General features: G+C 41.4%; 3 non-coding genes across 3 annotated transcripts; all 3 read left to right on the plus strand.

Annotated features, from left to right (window-relative positions):
* The first annotated feature begins 3,206 nt into the window (after window positions 1-3,206).
* Window positions 3,207-3,278, plus strand: trnae-uuc (transfer RNA glutamic acid (anticodon UUC)). Its single transcript has one exon. It is a non-coding gene; the product is annotated as a tRNA-Glu (tRNA).
* Window positions 3,279-4,594: 1,316 nt separating this feature from the next.
* trnah-gug (transfer RNA histidin (anticodon GUG)) lies at window positions 4,595-4,666 on the plus strand. The gene has a single exon. It is a non-coding gene; the product is annotated as a tRNA-His (tRNA).
* Window positions 4,667-5,229: 563 nt separating this feature from the next.
* Window positions 5,230-5,301, plus strand: trnae-uuc (transfer RNA glutamic acid (anticodon UUC)). The gene has a single exon. It is a non-coding gene; the product is annotated as a tRNA-Glu (tRNA).
* The last annotated feature ends 11,337 nt before the right edge of the window (window positions 5,302-16,638 follow it).

Raw genomic sequence — 16,638 nt, forward strand, 5'->3', positions numbered from 1 at the left:
ATATGAACACAGTGCACTTTTTTATGGGGTATCTGAAATGTCACCATACAGGGAATGGTAACATGTTTTAGTAAAATGTCTTCCAAGATATTTCATAATTAGTTTATATTATATATTTCTTTCATATAGCTTTTACAATTGAAAGCATTCTCATGGAAGGATTCGGAAGCTGTCACAAGGTTGCCATTGACATGCAATTGCTTGCATTATTGCATTACCAGATGTGTTAACACAAGTTCATCATGAGTGGGAGAAACAACTCCATAGGGGTTAACAAAGAAATTGCTGTCATGTAGAAGATATTTTGTAAATAAAGTTACATTTTGTTTTAGGAAAAGGGTTCATTTTCCCTATGTACTGTATGGAGACTTTTGGGACACCCTGTACTATTAATATACATTCACAAAGCTCACTTTTTAAGAACATCACACCAGTCTTGTTGATAACTTCACCAATAACCTCTTGTTGACAAATTTAATAATCTTGTTGATAGCTTCAACAAGATAGGCTTCATATTAAAACTAGAATGAATTGTATATATTGAGTCTTCATGGAGCAGGTTTATACAGAAGATTTAATTCAGCCCTTACAGAAATTAAAAACAGAAATGAATTGAAAATCCTAATCTCTACATCTTTTTCCAAATGGATTTAACATATGTAACATGTTTATGGATCATGTGTTTCATGTATGGTTCCCTGTTTCAATCCTGAGCTCAGGATACTATTTATGTTAAACTGCATTTACTCCCTGGTTCTCTGGTTTCCTCCCACCACCCAGATACCTATTGGCTGCTGGATTGGTTACAACACAACAGACAGATGAGTTTCTGAATAAAACACTTTGCTTCTGGTCATTTTGAGACTGTAATCAAAGCCACAAATGCTGATGCTACAGGTTCACAGATGGCCCAAAGAAGGGCAATTGTATTGCTTCGTTAAAGAGCACAATGATTTTAAGCTATAATAATTGCTCAAAGTTTTTTTTAAATGGTGAATAAACTTTTCACATGATTTAGCTGACTCGATGTGGCACTGGCGCACAGGAGCTGCTGGTTGCTGAAAATGGGCCTTTGCATGCCTATGCAGATATTGCATTAGAAATTCAACAATAATAGTCATTTACAGCATTATCATTACAGTATTTTTGATCAATGTAATTAATTTAAAAATGTTTTTTTTTTCAAAAGCAAGGCAATTACCGAGTGATGTCAAACATGTTACTCTATTTCTAATGCATATATGTATATGAGGCATAACATTAGTTCGGTTGGGAAATCACCAAAAGGTCTGGTCATTCTACTCAGTATGGCTCAGGTTAATTGTCAGTTTTAAAGGCAATAATTAGCAAGAGGAATAAGTGAAAGGATATAATGGCTGCATGATAGATCTTACAGCGTAAATGATGCAATGATGGATAATCTGAGCAGCACATTTTGTGTTTTTATGAAAAATTGTAAAAAGCAGTGGAATAAGTGGGCCTGAAAAATATAGACTTTAACAGAGGCTGTAATTGCTTAATTAGCCTACTACTGAACATAACACGTATAATAAATTCTAAAAAATAAATAAATAAATAAATAAATAAAAATAAACCTACATACCCCTTATTCAGTTTTCTAACTGTTTTTTTTCCACTGTGAACTTCATAAAAGCTTAGGTATGAGTTTGATTTAAAAACAAACAAACATAAGTCTATAAAATGATATGTACACAGTATAGTAAGTAAAACTCATTGCATAGTAAGTAGTAGGTAACATCTTTATTTCCCAGTCTACCTTTTCCTCTGCTTATTAAGTTTATTAAAAACTCAATTTAATACACATAAATATCATCCATCCATCATGTAACCATCAGTTTATCATTTAACCATAGGACTGACGTGTTTTATGCATCTATTACTGCATATCCCTTCACTTTTCTTGAATCAGACACTTGGTGTCGCTTTCCACAAGCTTCTTATACTTTACTGTAATTTTAGCTCATTCCTCATGACTGAACTGGTGTGACTCAATCCAAATTACATATTTTATGGGGAAACAAATGTTAACATTTCTTTACTTTTAAGTGATATAACCACTTGGTTTAATTTGATAACCTGATTTTTGACCACACCTCTAAGTTATTAAATTTGGAAATGTTTAAAAGGGTGTGAATTAATGATTACTCAGAACTGACAACATAGACAGATATTGAAGATAATTCAGTACAAATTAGACAAAAAGAATTAATTTATTTCACATACTAGACTACTGTAATTGTAAAAAGCCTATGCATATGGTTCAGCAGTTGGAGTGGAAGCAAATTTATATAATTTTTTATAGTTAGATTATGGATCAAATTTAAATCTCACAAATGTGAAAATATAAAAGGATAATAGACAACAAATAAAGCTGATTTTGTAGATAGACAGTTTTCTTGTTGACTAGACTATACTGATACTCTCCATAGGTACTGAGAAGACGCCTAATCTAGTCTTGTTGTAAATTAAAACAAACAGAAAAGAGAGACAGATGTGAAGATGTTACTGTAAATTTGAAAATCTTACTAGAGAAATTAACTTTCTTAGAAATAAACTTTTTTCAAAATGAATATTTCGCGAATCAAAGAGTAAAGTGGCTCTAAAAGTTCATCTGGAAACACTGGGCAGAGTGCAGGAATGAACATTGAATGCAAGAGTAAAACGTTACAAAGGCTAGAAACACTAGGCATGGCTGTTGACCTCTGGGCATTTGTCGCTTGAAAAGCATAAGCAGGTAGGACCCCGCTCCCCTTTCAGCTCCTGTGGGCCAGTGGCACAATGGCTAATGTGCCTGACTAGGGCTCAGAAGATTCTTGGTTTGACTCCTAGCTGGCTTGGCTGCCTTTTAAGAGCCCAGAGGTGTGCCACAAACTCCAGCTGCCCAATTGCTGGCAGAGTAACACAATCCCTGAAATGCCGAGAGTCCTGTACGGGGAGGTACGCTGGCTTTCTGCACCAGGAGCACCAGGAACACCAGCCCACGCTCTGTCTAGCGGCTGATCTTCCACTGGCGTGACAGCTCGAGTAGCTGAATGCTCGGTCAGCGCTGGCTGATTTTGTGCTCTGCAATGCAAGGTTCCCATGCAAAGCTCTGGATGATACCACGCCGGAGCTCAAACTGCTTGGCGGTCGAGTAAAACGCCGATCTCAACTCTCCCAGGGAACCCTCCCCATTCCTCATGGTGTCCCATATGGTCTAGCGGTCAGGATTCCTGGTTTTCACCCAGGCGGCCCGGGTTCGACTCCCGGTATGGGAACGTGGCTTAATGGGGTTGCCTGCCGAACTGGCGAGGAGTTCACCAAATCACTCAGTTAATAACAGCTGGGAACCCTTTGAACTCTTCCTCAAACAGAATCTGAAAATGATCCCTGATTGCAGTGTGTTAGTGTTCATTTTGATTCACTTCACAAAACGTTACATAACCAAAGCCACAGTACCACTGACCTCTTCATCTTAAATTGTACTTAAGCTTCTTGATGAACCGAGGTGAACTCTCCCAGCGTTGGTAAGCCTAAATGCTACAGTTTTACTCACTTCCAGTCCTATGTGACAATTCTAACTACTTTACTAAATGTACTACAGTACATTAACAACTATAGTGTTTTGAGTGCATTCTATGTGTTGATTGGTTCTTAAAGTACATGTCTTGTGGCCAGCCCAGCAGGAGACTCCAGAGTGTGTAAAGGCCTGACATGAGCACACCATGGTAACTGTTAGAAAAACACTAAATGATTTGTCATCACTTATTTATTTGTAGGCGATATTGGAGTAGTGTTTGGATATTTTATTTCTGGATTAACTTGATTTGTCTAACGCTTACTCTATCTCCTTGTTATTGCTCTCAGTGTGTGACTGAGAATGCAGAACACTTTGGTTTCAGCTGTGAGTGCTGTGATCATAATTTGGGCATGAATCAGATCGTCTCGCGATATAGCGCTAACAAAGACTATAGCCATTCCGATCATGTCTAAAGCAAAAGCCAGAGGGGCGCCAGAACGCATAGCGCTACGTATAGCGGCTGCATTTTCGGAATCCCAAAACGGTCACTGATTTCAGCCAGCGGCGTGCTGGTGTTGCGTTCATTTCGATTCATCACGCAAAACAGTATATAACCAAAGCTACAATACCATTGAACTCTTCAACTTAAATCGTACTTAAGCTTCTTGATGAACTGAGGAGGACTCTCTTTTGGCTTATTTTCTCTCTCGGTGTCTGTGAGTGTCAGTTCCAATGTCAATACTTAAGCTACTTGAGGAACTGAGGTGAACTCTCTTTGCCTTTTCTCTCTCTCCGTGTTGGTGAGTGTCAGTCCCAGTGTCAATAGAACCAATCATGTAGTGTATCCGGGTTGCAGGATTTTTTAATTTTTTAATTAATTTTTTTAAATTTAAAAAGCCCAGAAGGTATCATTTGGGTATGAATCAGATCGTCTCTTGATATAGCGCCAAAAAAGACTACAACTATTCCAATCATGTCTAAATCAAAAGCTACTGCACCAGGCCAGAGGGGCGCCAGAACGCATATCACAACATGTAGCAGCTCCTTTTACTTACCGGCCCAGGTGTGTGGGGTGCCGTGATCGTATAGTGGTTAGTACTCTGCGTTGTGGCCGCAGCAACCCCGGTTCGAATCCGGGTCACGGCATTGACTTTTCCACATCACCGTTGAACACTAGGCATGGCTGTTTACCTCTGGCTGTTTGTCGCTTGGAAAGCATAACCAGGTAGGACCCTGCTCCCCCTAAGGCTCCTGTAGGCCAGTGGCGCAATGGATCATGCGTCTGACTACGGATCAGAAGATTCTAGGTTTGACTCCTGGCTGGCTCAGGTGCCTTTTAAGAGCCCAGAGGTGTGCCACAAACTCCAGCTGCCCAATTGCTGGCAGAGTAACACCTCCCACAATCCCTGAGAGTCCTGTACTGGGAGGTACGCTGGCTTTCTGCACCAGGAACACCAGCCCACGCTCTGTCTAGCGGCTGATCTTCCGCTGGCGTGACAGCTTGAGTAGCTGAATGCTCGGTCAGCGCTGGCTGATTTTGTGCTCTGCAATGCAAGGTTCCCATGCAAAGCTCTGGATGATACCGCGCTGGAGCTCAAACTGCTTGGCGGTCGAGTAAAACGCCGATCTCAACTCTCCCGGGGAACCCTCCCCGTTTCTCACCCCCGCTGATGCCCCTCTTCCGAGGTGGCCTTCGCAGCCAGCAGGTGTCCCATATGGTCTAGCGGTCAGGATTCCTGGTTTTCACCCAGGCGGCCCGGGTTCAACTCCCGGTATGGGAACGTGACTTTATGGGGTTGCCCGCTGAACTGGTGAGGAATTCACCAAATCGCTCAGTTAATAACGGCCAGGAACCCTTTGGCCGCAGCAACCCCGGTTCGAATCCGGGTCACGGCATTGACTTTTCCACATCACCGTTGAACGCTAGGCATGGCTGTTTACCTCTGGCCGTTTATCACTTGGAAAGCATAAGCAGGTAGGACCCTGGGCCAGTGTCGCAATGGTTAACGTGTCTGACCACAGATCAGAAGATTTTAGGATCGACTCTTGGCTGGCTCGGCTGCCTTTTAAGAGCCCAGAGGTGTGCCACAAACTCCAGCTGCCGAATTGCTGGCACAGTTCAGTTCTCCTTTGAGATCAGATTGCACAACATACATTGTACGTGTGTGTGTGTATGTGTGTGTACGTATGTTCAGTTCAGCTCAGTTCTCTGTTGAGATACCTGATTGCCTGAGGGAAGAAACTGTTTAACAGTCTGGTTGTGCGGGTCCAAATGCTTCGGTACCTCTTTCCGGATGGCAGAAGGGTGAAGAGTCCTCCGCCAGGTGAACACCAAGGAATTTGGTGCTCTTCACGATCTCCACGATGGACCCATTGATGTTCAGTGGAGAATGGTCACTCCTTGCTCTCCTGAAGTCAGCAACCATCTCTTTAGTCTTGTTGACATTCAGAGACAGGGTATTGACTTTACACCAGGCTGCTAGTTGTTGCAACTCCTCTCTATATGTTGACTCATCGTTCTTGCTGATGAGATCCACCATGGTCGTGTCATCGGTGAACTTGATGATATGATTAGAGCCGTGCATTGCTGCATAGTCATGAGTCAGCAGAGTGAACAGCAGTGGACTGAGCACACAGCCCTGAGGAGCTCCAGTGTTCAGTGTGGTGGTGCTGGAGATGCTGTTCCCGATCCGGACTGACTGAGGTCTCCCAGTCAGGAAATCCAGGATCCAATTGCAGAGGGAGGTGTTGATGCCTAGCAGACTCAGCTTCTCGATCAGGTGCTGAGGAATGATCGTATTGAATGCTGAACTGAAGTCAATATGAACTGAAGGCAGCATTTGTAGGTAAGTGTCTTTATTGTCCAGGTGTGTGAGGGCCAGATGGAGGGTTGTGCTGATGGCATCGTCTGTGGAGCAATTTGGATGATATGCAAACTGCATGGGGTCAAGTGAAGGTGGCAGCAGGTTCTTAATGTGCCTCATGATGAGCCTCTTGAAGCACTTCATGATGATGGGTTTGAGTGCAACGGGACGGTAGTCATTGAGACAGGACACTGGAGACTTCTTCGGCACGGGGATGATGGTGGTTGACTTTAGGCACGTTGGGACAACGGCACTGCTCAGGGAGATGTTGAACATGTCTGTGAAGACATCCGCTAGTTGTTCTGCACATTCCCTGAGCACTCTGCCAGGAATGTTGTCTGGTCCAGCAGCTTTTCATGGGTTAACTCTGCTTAGAGTTTTCCTCACATCAGCCGTGGTGAGACAGAGCACCTGGTCCTCTGAAGAAGGGATGGTCTTCCTCGCTGTCAAGTCATTATGTGCCTCAAACTGAGCGTAGATGGATCTCTGGATCTTAGCAGCGCACACACCTTTGGGTCATCCACGGCTTCTGGTTGGAGCATATGGTGATGGACTTGGAGATGGTCACGTCATCGATGCACGTCCCAATGTAGCCGGTCACTGATGCCATGTAGTCCTCCAAGTCAATAGAGTCGCCGTTGGTTGCAGCCTCCCTAAACATGTCCCAGTCAGTGCACTCAAAACAGTCCTGAAGAGCAGAGATGGCTTCTGCTGGCCAGGTTTTAACCTGTTTCAGAACCGGTTTAGAGTGTCTGATGAGTGCTCTGTATGCTGGAATCAACATAACAGAGATGTGGTCTGAGTAGCCGAGGTGGGGGCGGGGCTCCGCACGATACGCGCCGGGAATGTTTGTGTAAACAAGATCCAGCGTGTTCGTCCCTTTCGTAGCAAAGTCCACATGTTAACGGAACTTAGGGAGCACTGTTTTGAGATTTGCATGATTGAAATCTCCAGCAATGATAAACAGTCCGTCGGGGTGAGCATTCTGCAGCTCGCTAATAGCTCCGTACAGCTCACACAGAGCTTCTTAGCATTAGCGCTGGGTGGAATGTACACTCCGATAATAAAAGTGGTGGTGAATTCTCGGGGAAAATAAAAAGGTCTGCATCTAACAGTCACAAACTCCACTAGCGATGAACAGTAATTAGAGACAAGCACAGAGTCCTTACACCATTCTGTGTTGATGTAAACACACACACCACCACTGCGAGTCTTACCGCACAGAGCTGCATTCCTGTCGGCACGAAACACGGTTAGCCCGGCTAGCTGAATGGCGGCGTCCGGAACTCTGTCGCTGAGCCACGTCTCTGTAAAACCAAAGACCCACCCTATTTCCGCCCTTCCGCTTTCTCGCACACCGCTTCCATCGACTCTTCTCCCGGCCATCGGCATCAGGCGATGCCGAGGGCTTGAGGCCTGGTCTCTGTAGCAGGCCGAGATCACAAAGCTTTTCCTGTAGGTCATAGTGCACGTTGTCTGGTGCATGACTCCCATAATCCAGTAGTGTCTGGCGGTCGTACATATGAACACCATTGTATCTGGTGTCCCTATGTTTACATTAACATCCGCTGGTGTTATGTCCCTATGTTTACATTAACATCCGCCACTGCAATAATATTTTGCTGGTGCTTCAATAACATCTTCTCCAAACCCCCTCCCGTCTCGGTGCCTATTGTTTTGTTCTTACTTATGCCATAAGGAGTTTTACCAACTTTCCACTTGCTACGGTAAGCTACTTTTTATTTGCATAAAATGATAAGATGTGATATAACACCTGTACATTATACAAGGGTATTTTTAACTTTAGTTTTTCTAAAATAAACACTCAAGTCAGAATTGGGTCAAATAAGACTGTTATGGTGTTCTCACCCTTAAGCCCAAGGATTCTGAACTTCGTCAACATGTTTTTTCGGTCTCAGTGGAGCCAACACCATGATATGGTACGATGTGCTAGCCTATGCCCTTGTGATGTTTACGCCAAAGCCAGAAAGTTCGAGAATAATAACCCACTAATGATGATTCAGCCAGTTTTGCTCATCTCTATTTTTATGATTTTATACTTTTTTTTATAAAATATCTATAACTTCTATGTCTACGTTTGTGCTAATTTTATCTATTTAACTTAAGCTTACCTGTTGACTAATGATTATGACAGGTGCTTAATAGTGAAAGAATTATTAGATGACCAAGTAATCAAATAATTATGATTATTATCAAAGAATCAATAAATTAGAGACGCTAATTAGGTAGGCAACATGTCAGTGATTAACAATGAGAGTAAGTACTGATTACCAAAATGAAAATCATCATATGATTAAACATAACTGAATGAATCTAATGATCAGTCAATGATTGATAACCAATTTATCCTTAATCATTATCTATGATTAAACGATTTATCTAGTCTCTTTGTTCATGTCTTAATGATTAAACCTGACTCGGATCTATCTTAAGGATTAAAAGAAAGTTTTCAAAATTATTAAAATTAGAATTAGAATTAGCATTAACCTTCCCTTACTGATTAAAATCAAACGCACTTAATGATTAGGTATAAGACAAGTATAAGTTTCAGAAATTTCCCACAAAAGACAAAGAAAACGTAGATATTTTACATGTATGTAACTATTTTATACTGAAATAATATTTTTCTGTTTTGTTTACAGTTGTGTGCTTTAATATAATGCTGTTTTATAAATCACTTGTATTTATTGTTATTGTACTTTATTGTCATTAATTTTTGTCACAAGTACACATATGAACAAAATGCAAACGTAATTTCGTTCATATGCGTACTTGTGACGTAAAAATGAATGACAAAGTTGAAAGCTGAGTTGAGTTGAGTTGATCTGGTGTATTTATTTAGTTCTTTGTTCTTGCAAATATCTTCTTATTCATAGATTTATATACTTTGTTACTATGTTATTATAGTTCATCTTATATACACTATATTGCCAAAAGTATTCGCTCACCCATCCAAATAATCAGAATCAGGTGTTCCAATCACTTCCATGGCCACAGGTGTATAAAATCAAGCACCTAGGCATGCAGACTGTTTTTACAAACATTTGTGAAAGAATGGGTCGCTCTCAGGAGCTCAGTGAATTCCAGCGTGGAACTGTGATAGGATGCCACCTGTGCAACAAATCCAGTCGTGAAATTTCCTCGCTCCTAAATATTCCACAGTCAACTGTCAGCTGTATTACAAGAACGTGGGAGTGTTTGGGAACGACAGCAACTCAGCCACGAAGTGGTAGGCCACGTAAACTGACGGAGCGGGGTCAGCGGATGCTGAGGCGCATAGTGCGAAGAGGTCGCCAACTTTCTGCAGAGTCAATCGCTACAGACCTCCAAACTTTATGTGGCTTTCAGATTAGCTCAAGAACAGTGCGCAGAGAGCTTCATGGAATGGGTTTCCATGGCCGAGCAGCTGCATCCAAGCCATACATCACCAAGTGCAATGCAAAGCCTCGGATGCAGTGGTGTAAAGCACGCTGCCACTGGACTCTAGAGCAGTGGAGACGCGTTCTCTGGAGTGACGAATCGCGCTTCTCCATCTGGCAATCTGATGGACGAGTCTGGGTTTGGCGGTTGCCAGGAGAACGGTACTTGTCTGACTGCATTGTGCCAAATGTAAAGTTTGTTGGCGGGGGGATTATGGTGTGGGGTTGTTTTTCAGGAGCTGGGCTTGGCCCCTTAGTTCCAGTGAAAGGAACTCTGAATGCTTCAGCATACCAAGACATTTTGGACAATTCCATGCTCCCAACTTTGTGGGAACAGTTTGGAGCTGGCCCCTTCCTCTTCCAACATGACTGTGCACCAGTGCACAAAGCAAGGTCCATAAAGACATGGATGACAGAGTCTGGTGTGGATGAACTTGACTGGCCTGCACAGAGTCCTGACCTCAACCCGATAGAACACCTTTGGGATGAATTAGAGCGGAGACTGAGAGCCAGGCCTTCTCGTCCAACATCAGTGTGTGACCTCACAAATGCGCTTCTGGAAGAATGGTCAAAAATTCCCATAAACACACTCCTAAACCTTGTGGACAGCCTTCCCAGAAGAGTTGAAGCTGTTATAGCTGCAAAGGGTGGACCGACGTCATATTGAACCCTATGGATTAGGAATGGGATGTCACTTAAGTTCATATGCGAGTCAAGGCAGGTGAGCGAATACTTTTGGCAATATAGTGTATATTGTTATGGTACGTATTTTGTGCTGTATCTTTTTTAAATTTTATTTTTTAAATAGAATTCTATTGTTTTATACACCAGTGACTGGCCACTCATTTCAAAAGTACTTCACAATTTTCAGTAATCAGGATAACATTTTATTATTCCATGATTTTTGCATACTGAAGCACCTTAGTACATACTTATCTACTTAGTAAATAAGTAATGGACCATAAGTAATGGACTTAGTAAATAAGTAATGGACCATAAGTAATGGACTTAGTAAATAAGTAATGGACCAATCATGAGTCTAATAAAGTCTAATAGTTCTAATAATTCAAAGGACAAAGAACAAAACAGAATAAAATTACAATTACATGAACACAGTAAAACTCATTTTGTTTAAAAGAAAAGACAATATTTCTAGCAGTAAATGCATATAGAGAAGCCATATTTTGCATATAATTTTGACAGCAGGAATGTTTTTATAGACTAAAATGCAATATTTAATCCTTGTCTGTGGTGGAATTCGAACCGCATCAGTCTTGATGGGAGGGGGACTTTTTTGTGATTTTTGTGTAAAAAAAAAAAGCATGTTTAAAAAAAAAAAAAAATTTACAAATCAGGCACATATAAATCACACTCTGTCTCTCATTTGCTTTCTTCCTACTCTTTTCTTCTCTTTTTTCCTCTTTTTCTCTCCTTCCCCTTCTTCCCCATTTTTACCTTTCTTCCCCACCCGAAACAGACTATTGTTCCCCAGCTTTGTGTTTTGCCTAACCTTGTACCTCTGTTTCCAGATGCCTGAACCTTGCATATATGTTGACTTTGATTGACTTTTTAGAGCTATTTTCAAGTTTTATTAAACTGCCTAATCTGCACTTGCATCCTTGCAGTACTTCCTTTATCTGACAGAATACTTTGCCCTAACATAGACACAATAGGAGTCCAAGAGTGGCATCTTGGCAGTATAACTATGCTGGCACTTAACACAGTGCACTTCCTTCAAAGACATCGGCCCCCTTTGACAGTGACACAGAGCTGCTCTGAGAATTCCAACACCAGTGCGAGTTCTAATTTGATAGCCTGTCAGACCCCAAGCCCAAAAAGGGACAGTGGATGGGGTTACTATTGTCTCTGCACACAGGCAAAGCCCATCACTGTGCAGAGCTCCTTGTCGCCACAGGAAGCTAAATTTGTGTGCTTAGGGCCCAGGATTGACCTTAACATTTACTCCTACCTCTTTTTGGTAGGGGTGTAGTGGGAAATTTTAAGTTTAACTTTTTGAGTGTGTGTGTGTGTGTGTGTGTTATTTTAGAGAAAAAGAACTCTGTGTACATGACCAAGGGGAGAGAGCAGATAATTGTAACTGCCGAAGGAAAGAAACAGGAATTTGTTCTAATCGCAAGATAAGGCGAATTTGTGTGAAAGGTTTTAAACATGTTCTACTGACTTTTGGAAATTGTGTTTGAGCAAGGAGACTTTTGTGAGCTAATCAGAAGAGATAGTTACTTTCATGTATGAAACTACTGTTTTGGCAGTAATATAAAATATTGTGTGTCTTTTCAATGGGGCTTCTCAAACTTTATAGCTCGTGGAGACCTGCTGCAGCAGAAATCACTTTTAAAAAGCTTTTTTATTCTTAATCCAGTTGTCACTCCTCATGTTTATTTATTTTATAATTGGATTTCCACCACAGTGGCAACCTCTTTATTACCTACTATGATGCCAACAGTGTGGTCTCCACTCCAGAGCAACAGCCAGAGTCCAACTTGGCAGCCGCCTCACCAAAGCACCAGCCTGAGGCCAACATAAAGGCCTCCTCACAAGAGACACAACCATTTCACTATGAAAAAGTCAAAGTAACAAATAAATGTCTGTAATGGAAATAAAATATGGAAATAACCAATATGATTCATCTAATATAACCTGACATAGTTACCTTCATGGTCAACTGCCAGGCTTAGGTGTTTGAATACATGTTTTGTTTTTTTTTACATTAGGTAACTCATTTTGACTGTACACCTCCCATATGTGGAATGGACAGGGTATCTAAGGTTACTACAAAATGTGGTCCACTGTCCAAGTTGAGATTCCTGTCCACTCTTTAAAACTGTTATGTGCATCTATGAGTGAATAAATACATAAAGTTACATATTTACTTGAATAGATTCTGAGTAGCATTGCATGCTTGAATAAGGGAATAAAGGATTTGCCAAAAAGTATCCCAAATATAGTGAGCTTAAATAAACACAAGACAAAATATAAAAGTAGCTGGTAGAAATTAAAACAAGGGCAGTTTGCTTATGTTTATGTTATGTTTTTATTTATCAGAGCCTAAATAAAAATTGGGGTCCTCACCAACTTCTGTAAACAAACAAATAACCTCAGAATTCAACAGATTTCAATATGTAGTCATGTTTTCCCCAAAATTCAATTTATTTCAATTGAATTCAAGAAGCTTTATTGTCATTTCAACCATATATAGCTGACGCAGTACATAGTGAAATGAAACAATGTTTCTCCAGGACCTGTTGCTACATAAACATACAACATAAAGATCAAAATACGAAAAAAACAACACAGAGCTAGGACCAAGGTTTTTTTCCTAGCCACATAAAAAAGTAAACCGGCATTCAGAAAACAGCCCGGGAAAATAAGTACAGCCTTCTTACTTCCACAATCATTAAAAGATAATTAGCAGCCAGGCACAAGAATTGTCAAGAAGTGTGACTACCTCTATAAAAGCAGATCTTTTGGCGATTTGGTGTTCTGGAGCATTAAATTCATTTAATGCTCATATTAAGAAAAACTGAGACCTACATCATGTGACCTACAGGTCTTACAAGATGTTTATATTCATGACAGCTTAATCAGAAAAAATGTTGAACAAATATGGCTTATTTGTGATGTTTGGCCTGTTTTGCAGCCAAAGGACCTGCGAAAATTGCAATCACTGAGACAATGATGAACTTCAATTTATAGAAAAAAACATTTGAGACATCATCAAGGTCATTGGTGCAGCAGTTTAAGCTGGTCTGAAATTAGGACATGCAACAGCACAACGATACCAAGCACACTAGTAGCAAACTGACATCCGAAAAGCTAAAAAAGGAAAAAAAAAAACAAGGTATTAGTTTGGGCAATTTAAAGCTTAGACACCAGCTTAGCCTCAACATCATTGAGATGCTGTAAATCTTACAAGAGCTGTGAAATTAAATAAAGCAATATTGTAAAGAATAGTAGGCCAAAATTTCTTCAAAATGATGTGAGAGACTGATGAACATGTTTACTTCTTTTTTTTTCTAAAGTGATTCTACATATACTGAATTATTTTTTTACTTATTTTTACCTGGAGAATTGGCACGAAACCTGGAAAGTCAACTAAAGGAGAGGGTTAAAACTTTTACTTGTTTTTCTATTGCAGTTGACGAGAGCACAGATGTTAATAGTGTCGCTCAGCTTGCCGTTTTTATAAGAGGAGTTGACAAGTGTATGAAAATCACAGAAGAATTAGTGGGTCTCATTCCAATGACTGATACGACTACTGCTAATGACATTTTCAATTGCCTGGTCGAGTCTTGGGACCAACTGGGAGTAAACTGGGCTTGTGCCGTTTCCGTGGCAACAGACGGAGCTCCGTCGATGTGCGGAAAGAAAGCAGGGGTTGTGAGCAAATTACGGGAAAAGGTGAAATCTTGCGGAGGTAAAGAGTTCTGGGGAATTCACTTATTCATCAAGAAGTGTTATGCAGCAAGTCCCTAAAAATGGACCATGTCATGAGTTTGGTAACTAAAACTGTGAATTTCATTCGCGCGAGAGGACTGAACCACCATCAGTTTGATGCCTTGCTTAGTGAGCTGGATATTAGCCACGGTCTCCCCTACCACACGGATGTGCGTTGGTTAAGCAGAGGGGCAGTTCTTAAGCGTTTTTATGAACTGCGAAAGGAAATTGGACTGTTCAGGAAAGATAAAGGAAAATCGCTGAGTGAGTTGGATGAACTGGAATAGATTAAGGATCTTGCCTTTATGATAGATATGACTAATCATTTGAACATTCTCAACACTAAACTGCAAGGCCGAGACAAACTTTTAACGGATTATTATGACGATGTTCGCGCATTTCAGCAGAAACTTAACCTTTGGGAGACGCAGCTTTCAGAGAACAATCTCGCACATTTCCCCTCTCTGGAAGACACCACCAATGTTGACAACATTGATCGATTCAAGCTAAAATTATCAGAACTAAAGGCTCAATTTCAACAGCGTTTTCAAATACTGAATGAACTTGAGCCAAAAATCACACTATTTACATCGCCTTTCTTTAGTAACCCCTCTGACGTACCAGTCGATGCAGATGGAGTTGATTGACTTACAGTGCAATTCTGTGCTAAAAGACACATTTGCCCATGTTAACTTGCACACCTTTTATCAATATCCTGTTCCACAATATCCCAAACTAGCAGCCTTTGCCTCTGTAATTCTGTGCATGTTTGGAAGTATATATACACTATATTGCCAAAAGTATTCGCTCACCCATCCAAATAATCAGAATCAGGTGTTCCAATCACTTCCATGGCCACAGGTGTATAAAATCAAGCACCTAGGCATGCAGACTGTTTTTACAAACATTTGTGAAAGAATGGGTCGCTCTCAGGAGCTCAGTGAATTCCAGCGTGGAACTGTGATAGGATGCCACCTGTGCAACAAATCCAGTCGTGAAATTTCCTCGCTCCTAAATATTCCACAGTCAACTGTCAGCTGTATTATAAGAACGTGGAAGTGTTTGGAAACGACAGCAACTCAGCCACCAAGTGGTAGGCCACGTAAACTGACGGAGCGGGGTCAGCGGATGCTGAGGCGCATAGTGCCAAGAGGTCGCCAACTTTCTGCAGAGTCAATCGCTACAGACCTCCAAACTTCATGTGGCTTTCAGATTAGCTCAAGAACAGTGCGCAGAGAGCTTCATGGAATGGGTTTCCATGGCCGAGCAGCTGCATCCAAGCCATACATCACCAAGTGCAATGCAAAGCGTCGGATGCAGTGGTGTAAAGCACGCCGCCACTGGACTCTAGAGCAGTGGAGACGCGTTCTCTGGAGTGACGAATCGCGCTTCTCCATCTGGCAATCTGATGGACGAGTCTGGGTTTGGCGGTTGCCAGGAGAACGGTACTTGTCTGACTGCATTGTGCCAAGTGTAAAGTTTGGTGGAGGGGGGATTATGGTGTGGGGTTGTTTTTCAGGAGCTGGGTTTGGCCCCTTAGTTCCAGTGAAAGGAACTCTGAATGCTTCAGCATACCAAGACATTTTGGACAATTCCATGCTCCCAACTTTGTGGGAACAGTTTGGAGCTGGCCCCTTCCTCTTCCAACATGACTGTGCACCAGTGCACAAAGCAAGGTCCATAAAGACATGGATGACAGAGTCTGGTGTGGATGAACTTGACTGGCCTGCACAGAGTCCTGACCTCAACCCAATAGAACACCTTTGGGATGAATTAGAGCGGAGACTGAGAGCCAGGCCTTCTCGTCCAACATCCGTGTGTGACCTCACAAATGCGCTTCTGGAAGAATGGTCAAAAATTCCCATAAACACATTCCTAAACCTTGTGGACAGCCTTCCCAGAAGAGTTGAAGCTGTTATAGCTGCAAAGGGTGGACCAACGTCATATTGAACCCTATGGATTAGGAATGGGATGTCACTTAAGTTCATATGCGAGTCAAGGCAGGTGAGCGAATACTTTTGGCAATATAGTGTATATGCGAACAGGCTTTCTCTGTTATGAATGTAAATAAATCCAAACTGCGTTCTCGCCTGTCACATGTTCATATAAATGACATTATGAAAGTGTCAATTGCTCAGACACTCACTCCAGACATTGATAAGTTGATTAAGGCCAAAAGATGTCAGGTGTCAAGCAATTCTACATATTAAGCCTCAGGTGTATTTGGTTCTGTTCTTGAATGGATTTTGTTCTTAACTACCATCCAACAATGTTTATATTCACGCTGTTGGTTTTTTTAAGTTTTTTTTTTTGTACTTTTGACATATATAAGGAGTCTCAAAAGTTGACTCGTTTACTC

This window comes from Hemibagrus wyckioides, linkage group LG09 (genome assembly GCF_019097595.1).
Source record: "Hemibagrus wyckioides isolate EC202008001 linkage group LG09, SWU_Hwy_1.0, whole genome shotgun sequence".
NCBI lineage: Eukaryota > Metazoa > Chordata > Actinopteri > Siluriformes > Bagridae > Hemibagrus > Hemibagrus wyckioides.